This window comes from Pinus tabuliformis, chromosome 1_2, assembly GCF_031772625.1.
Source record: "Pinus tabuliformis cultivar Carrire ecotype Pingquan chromosome 1_2, CPIR1, whole genome shotgun sequence".
NCBI lineage: Eukaryota > Viridiplantae > Streptophyta > Pinopsida > Pinales > Pinaceae > Pinus > Pinus tabuliformis.
In genome coordinates this window covers 860139201-860146252 of record NC_142298.1, presented here as the reverse complement: position 1 = coordinate 860146252, position 7052 = coordinate 860139201, and positions in this window count along the sequence as shown.

Below are 7052 nucleotides of genomic sequence, written 5' to 3'. Positions count from 1 at the left end.
GTAAATGGCATAAGGCAATTTTTCATCTATCTGGCCTAGGGCTGCTCTTATGGCTTTGTGTGAGGCATCAACATGTATATGAAAAGGGCCCAATTTGGGCATCTGAGAATCGGTGCAATGGTTAACTTGTCCTTTAGAGTGTCCAGGGATTCTTGACAACTTTTTGACCATACAAACTTAGAGTCTTTAGACAACAACCCAAATAGAGGAGAAGCCAAATTGTTGAAGTCTTTTATAAACCTTCGGTAGTATCCATCTAACCCTAGGAAACTTCTGACATCTCTCTGCTTTTGTGGAGGTAGGACCCTTTGGATGATAACTATTTTGTTTGGGTCCACCTGCAGTCCTTGTTGAGATATTAAATGACCTAACACATTCCCAACAGTCATCAAGAATTCACATTTTTCGAGACTTAGAGATAGGTTCATTTCCATCCATTTGTGCAACACCTTACCTAAGTTGGATAGAGCATCCTAAAATCACATCCATAAGGTGTAAAATCATCCATATAAATCTCTATCGCATCATGGACTAACTCGGCAAAGATACTCAGGACTGCCCTATGGAAAGTGCAAGGAGCATTGCATAGGCCTAAAGGAATGACCCTATAGGTGAAGGTACCCAAAGGACAAGTGAAGGTGGTGTTATCTTGGTCTTCTGGGCTAATCTGGATTTGATTGTACCCGCTGAATCCATCTAGGAAAGAGAAAAAAAATTTCCCTACCAGGCCATCTAGAACTTGGTTAATGAAAGGTAGAGGGAAATGGTCCTTCTTTGTGGATTTTTTTAACTCCCTGTAATCAACACAAATCCTCCACTTACCATTTCTATTTGGAACCAACACCAAAGGAGAGACCCACTCACTGTCTGAGATAAGGTAAATGAATCTTGCATCTAGCAGCTTTTGCAGTTGTTCTTTGACTATATCTTTAAGAGCTGGATTCATCCTCCTTTGGGATTGTCACACTGGATTTCAACCTTATTTGATATTAATGTGGTGAGTACATACCGAGGGGTGAAATCCCTTCATTTCTTTGTAACTCCAAGCAAAGGCATCCAAATGTTCCTTTAGCAGGTTGCACAACATTTTTCTTGCTGAACAAAAAGAGATGGGTTGATTTTCAAATTTCTCTCGGGGCTGAATTCTATGGTTTTGACACAGGTAGGGTTGGAATCGGTTAAGCACAGATCAATTTGATGGTTGTTTTGGGTTTCCTTTACTACTTCTTCTATGGATAATGTACAGGGAGTTGGAATTTGGAGTATGTGTTCAATCAAATCATCTTCATCCTACTATCCCCCTCCCATGGTTGTTTCTAAGGTATAGAGTTGGGCGGAATAAACTTCATCTTCCTCCTCCTATTCCAACCACAAAGGTAAGTAATGTTCTAGAGATGGCTGAGCAAGAGGGTATAGGAATAACTTCTTGGACATATGCTGATTTTTAATGGTCATATTTCCAGCCCTGAAGCTGATGTAGGCATCGACAGTGGCTAACCAGGGCCTCCCAAGGATGAGAGGGTAACCAGTAAGCTTAGCCTTAGGTTGGAGAACTAGGAAATCTGCAGGGTACTCCCAAGAGTCAATGGAGACCATAACATCCTCCACAATCCCCTTAGGGGTCACTGTGGAGCGGTCTGCAAGTTGCAGAATTGTTGTGGTCTTTATCAATGAACCTTGGAGGTTGATCTTAAGCATGGTGTCCTTGGTCATCACATTAATGACAACGCCAACATAAATCAAAGTGTGTGGGACAATGGTGCCATTGATGTACACATCTACTATAGGGCTTCTAGGGTCCAAATACTTTGGACAGATTACCTGCCCAGCATTAAGTCGGACAGTTTTCCAATGAAATTAATGGTAGGGGTATCTCTTCTTCGCCTCCCTGGATGCTTGAAGCACTTCTCCTTAATCAACTTGTTGTAAGTAGGTACATCTTTAATAGCTTGGAGAAGTGGAATTTTGACACATAGGTTTTTTCAATTCTCCCAGAAGTTCAGTCTCTTCTAGGATAGGCATGCTTTCCTCTCTTTCCTCCTCAACCTCCCTAGGTGGAGGTAGAGGTTAGTTTTCTGGTAGTACTCTCCTAGATCTCAGGTTCATTTCCTGAATTTCCACAACATAAGCTAGATAGGATGTCTCTCCACTGTATACTTGTTATGCATGTCTGTTGTTCTGGTTCGGATTTGGCTTGGTAGGCATCTGGGGTTGTTTAGGTGAAGCAGAGTGTAACAACTGTGGTTGAGTAGGTGGTGAAGGCAATAAATCTGGAGCATTGTTGTAAGGGGACCTCCACCCCTGGGGCAGTGCACTCCACTCAGGTTGTGGCAGAGCATATGTTTGAAATGACTAGCTGGCTGGCTGGGAATGATACTGAGGTGCAAAGGACCAAGGAGGAGGTGTAGAATAGGAAGGATGAGCAGGTGGCCCCCAAGAAGGTATGGATGAGGTCTGGTTGGGGTTTTAATATGCATGGGATGACCCTTGCATGCCCTGCTGGTATGGCATGGGTCCATGAGGCCTCCTTTGGTTTATGTAGCAGAGCTGCTCAGTTACCCCTTAGGCTCCTTGATATACAAATTTTATTCCAGTTAAAGAAGAGCACTTGTATGTGGAGTGGTTTTCTTCACAGACTGAGAAGATTTCAATAGAATTCAATGGACATTTATTCCTAGGGTTCCTCCTAGTGCATCTAGGGCAGAAAATGGCTAGGGCTCTCTCTGCTTACTCCTGTTTTGTCTTAATGTGCATAGTGGCCATCTGTAGGGAAAGGGTATGCAACATCTCACTCTTGAAATCCTCCAGCATGTTTTAAATTTCACCCTTGATGGATGAATTGGAAGAGGATGGACTGACCATAGGTTGACTACCCCTACCCTTTTTCCTAGCTGCCCTAGAATGGTTTCTAAAGACAGTCTTGATATTCTCATAGGGTAACTGGTAGATATCCCCTCCTACTAACAATTTTAGGCTATCCAAAAGATCTTCCCTTGCTCCTCTAAGCAGGACTAGCTTTAGTGACTCAGGATCAAGTGTACACCTGTCTCTTTTGTAGCTAAGCTAGAATCTTTCTTCATAATCCTCTAGGGATTCATCATTGCATAAGGTCATCCTAAAAATTTCCTCTTTAGTGTCTTTAGACATACAGTAGTCTTGATACTTGTTGTTGAAGGCTTACCGCATCTGAGCCCAAGTTGTGATGCTATATCTAGGTAAACCCATGAACCAACGCAAAGCTGCATCCTTGAGAGTGGATGGAAATAGTTTCAACTTTTGCTCATCATTGGTGTAGTCATAGGTTCAACATATGACAACAAACTCAAATAAGAAAGTGTTTGGATATTATGAGGTCAGGACATGGAAATGAGGAAGGCAGAGGGGCTTATATTTTTCATCTTAGTATCCCCATTGGTTTCCCTGATGGGGAACGCACCCTCAACTCTTTCCCTATTTCCTCTGTCATTTCTGTTTTCAGCCATTGGTTCAGTAGGAATGGGTTGTGCTTATTCTTATTCCCCTGTCGGTTCTTCAAATATGTCTGATTGCTCACCTAAGGGTTCCTCTAGTTCACAGCCACCGAAGAAGAAGGAAGGTTGGATGTTTGAAGCAGTGGGGTATTTGGCAAAAATTTCCCTAAGATATCCCTATTCCTACGAGGCATGAAATTTTTTTTTTGTCTTGTTTTGTGTTTTTTTTCAAACTTTGAAAATAATTGCAGAATTGAAATTGCAGACTGAATGAAAACTACTGACTGAATGGAAAATTAATTGCTTGATTGAAATCTTACTTGCAAAATGGAAAGGAAAGCAAAGAATGCATAATGGAGAAGGAAGCAAACTAAATTACTTTTGCAGAAATGAAACTACTAGCAGAATATTAGAAACAAGAAATGGAATAAATAAAGTAGTAATCACATATTACTCAGACACCTCCCCGGCAACAGCGTAAAGAAGTGATGAGCACCAGTATTGCAGCAATAATGTTGCAACTCTTGGGGCTACCAGCTTTACTTTATCAACCCAGGGTTCGTACAAACTTGGAGGTGACAGTGTTGTATACACAAGTAAAAGTGATGGTTCTGCCTTTTTTCACTATTGAGCTGGTGAGAGACCACTATGGTTTTCAAGACAGACTTCTATGGATTCAGAAGAAGCTTGATTACTGATGAAAGAAAGAGAAATCTACCCTAGGAGAAAGCTTGTCTACTACAATAAGTAAAAGGAATGAAATCCAATGCTAAAAACACACCACTTCCTAACTAACTGCTGAGAAACTATGCTTTACAAGAATTCCAAACTAACATGTATGAAATGCTATTGTCCTAAGCATAAAAGTTCAAAACATCAAACATCACTACTATGCATGTAAAGGACTGAAATAAATATGTTTTTTTCTTTTTATGGATAAACAAGTGTGAAAGATAATCTCTTTTGGTGATGTGGCAAGTGGCTTAGGGATGCTGGTGTATGGTTGGAAGGTTTGGGAGACCCTTCGGTGACCTTGTGTGTCTTCCTAGAGGTTTTCCCTCAATTTGGCCTCAAAACAGGCCACTATAGGAAAACCTACAGGATGTCCTAAAAACCTACAAGATTCCCTGTATTTCTACAGGATACAGCCGAGAGAAAAACGATGGGTGCTGGAGGTGATGGAAGGCTTAGGGAAGGTGGTTGGTGGATGGAATGGAGTGAGAAAATTCCTAGGATCACTCAAAACTCAAAACCAAGGTTGGGAGATGGTTGGATTTGATCAACATGCTTGTGGAAGTTTCCATGTAAAATGATGAAATTTGTGATGGTCTTATTGAAAGCAAGGAATGATTATGGATGGATGAAGTTGGAAGGAGGTTGCTTGCTATGAAGTATTTCTCTACTTTTGAAACACCTGCACTGCATCAAACAATGATATTATCCAAAAAATAATGTAAACAAGAATAATTTCAATGAGCTAGAAAAACAGAGTTTAATGAGCTAGTTGTCTATCATGGATGAGGAAAATGTGCAAAATAAGATGAAGTCATTGATGAGATCTACTGTAAGACTAAAAATGGAATAAATGGTAATTAAATCCTACACTTTCAAACTGATCAAATGCTAGTTCAAGTACAATAAACTGTAAATTCTATGAGAAAGTAGAAATTTGTCTTTTTTGGGCTGCATAGGGGTCCTTTCCTCAAATCATGATCCCTGAAGGAGGAAGTGAGGCGAAGACACCTATTGACAACTTTTTGGTGTTCCTTTTATCCCTTCTAACCTATTACTAAAGTAAAGCACAAATGGAAGCAAACTAATCAAATCTACACTACTTGCAATGAAATACTTCTAAGGACAATTTAACCATGAATCTATGAAACTAATCTAAGCATACAGATACAAGAAGAGGAGTCTTTGCTGCTAGGGTTGGGCCCTAACCCAAGAGCTTCAACCCTCTGATTTAACTCAATACCGGATCATGAAAAATCTCATTCTCATTATCAAAACAAAAAATTACATAGGAATGTCTTCCACAAGTCTGGAGCTCCAAAATAACTAATGTTGTTTTTACAACAAAAATTCGAATCCTAATGAGGCTCTAGACCTCTTTATTTATACAACTGAAGTCTCCAACAACTTCCTTAAATCTAGGGAGTCTTGGCTCCCAAAATTGAGATGAAATAACTCTTTGACTATCACGTGCTCGACTGCCTTTTGATCTCCATGACTTGGTTGCTTGTACTTCGAGCTAGTGTGATTGGTGGAGGAATATTCGAAAGAGGGAGTAAATGAGGAGGATTTACCTCCTACAATCTCTCTTCCTTGTCCCATTCGAGTTTCAACCTTTAACCTTTCCAAAATTTCTTGATTTTCTCTTACAAACCCGTATTTAATGCACACTAGTCCACTAGGCATAATATCTCACTTTGACTCATCTCATTAAACAAAACATAATTAAAACATGTAATAAGTTGTGAGAAGAGTTGATTTGACTAATCTAGGAGGTGAATGAAGGTCCATATAGTTACCCAATGATGAGGCTCATCAATCACTGAAGCTAGTCCTGATCCGGGGGGTAAGGGAAGATCTTCTGGATACCCTAAACCTACTAGTAGGAGGGGACATCTACCAGCTACCCTATAAGATATCAAGACTATCTTTAAGAACCATTCTAGGGAAGCTAGGAAAAAGGGTAGGGGTAGTCAATCAATGACCAGCTCATCCTCTTCCAACACATCCATAAAAGGTGAAATTGGAAATATGCTGGAAGATTTCAAGAGTGAAATGTTGCAAACCCTTGCCCTACATATGGACACTATGCACATCAAGAGGAAGCAGGAGGAAGCAGAGAGAGCATTAGCCATCTTCTTCCCTATATGCATAAGGAGGCACCCTAGGAATGAATTCACATTAAACCTAATAGAAATATGCTCGGTCTGTGAAGAAAACCACTCCATAGACAAGTGCCCTTCTCTACCTGGACTAAAAGTTGTGTATCAGGGAACTGAAGGGGTGACTGAACAACTCTGCTACATAAATCAAAGGAGACCTCATGGGCCTTGACCATACCAGTAGGGCATGCAAGGGTCATCCTATGCATACTACAACCCTAACCAGAACACATCCAGTCCCTCTTGGGGCCCCCCTGCTCATCCCTCCTGGTCTACACCTTCTCCTTGGTCTTTTTCACCTTAGTACCATTCCTAGCCGACCAACTAGTCATTTCAGCCATATACTCTGCCACAGCCTCAGTGGAATGCACCACCCTAGGGGTGGAGGCCCCCATACAAAAATTCTCCAGCTTTATTTCCTTCACCTCCTACTCAACCACAACTTTTACACCCTACTCCACCTAAACAACCTCAGATGCCTACCCAACCAAATTTGAACCCAAACAACAGATAGGAACAACAAGTATATAGTGGGGAGACATCCTACCCTGCTTATGCTGTGGAGATTCAAGAAATCAACCTAAGGTCTAGGAGAGTACTCCCAGACAAACAACCTCCATCTCCACCTAGGGAGAGTGAGGAGGAAAGAGAGGAAAGTATGCCTAGAGTGAATCCACCACTCTTTCCT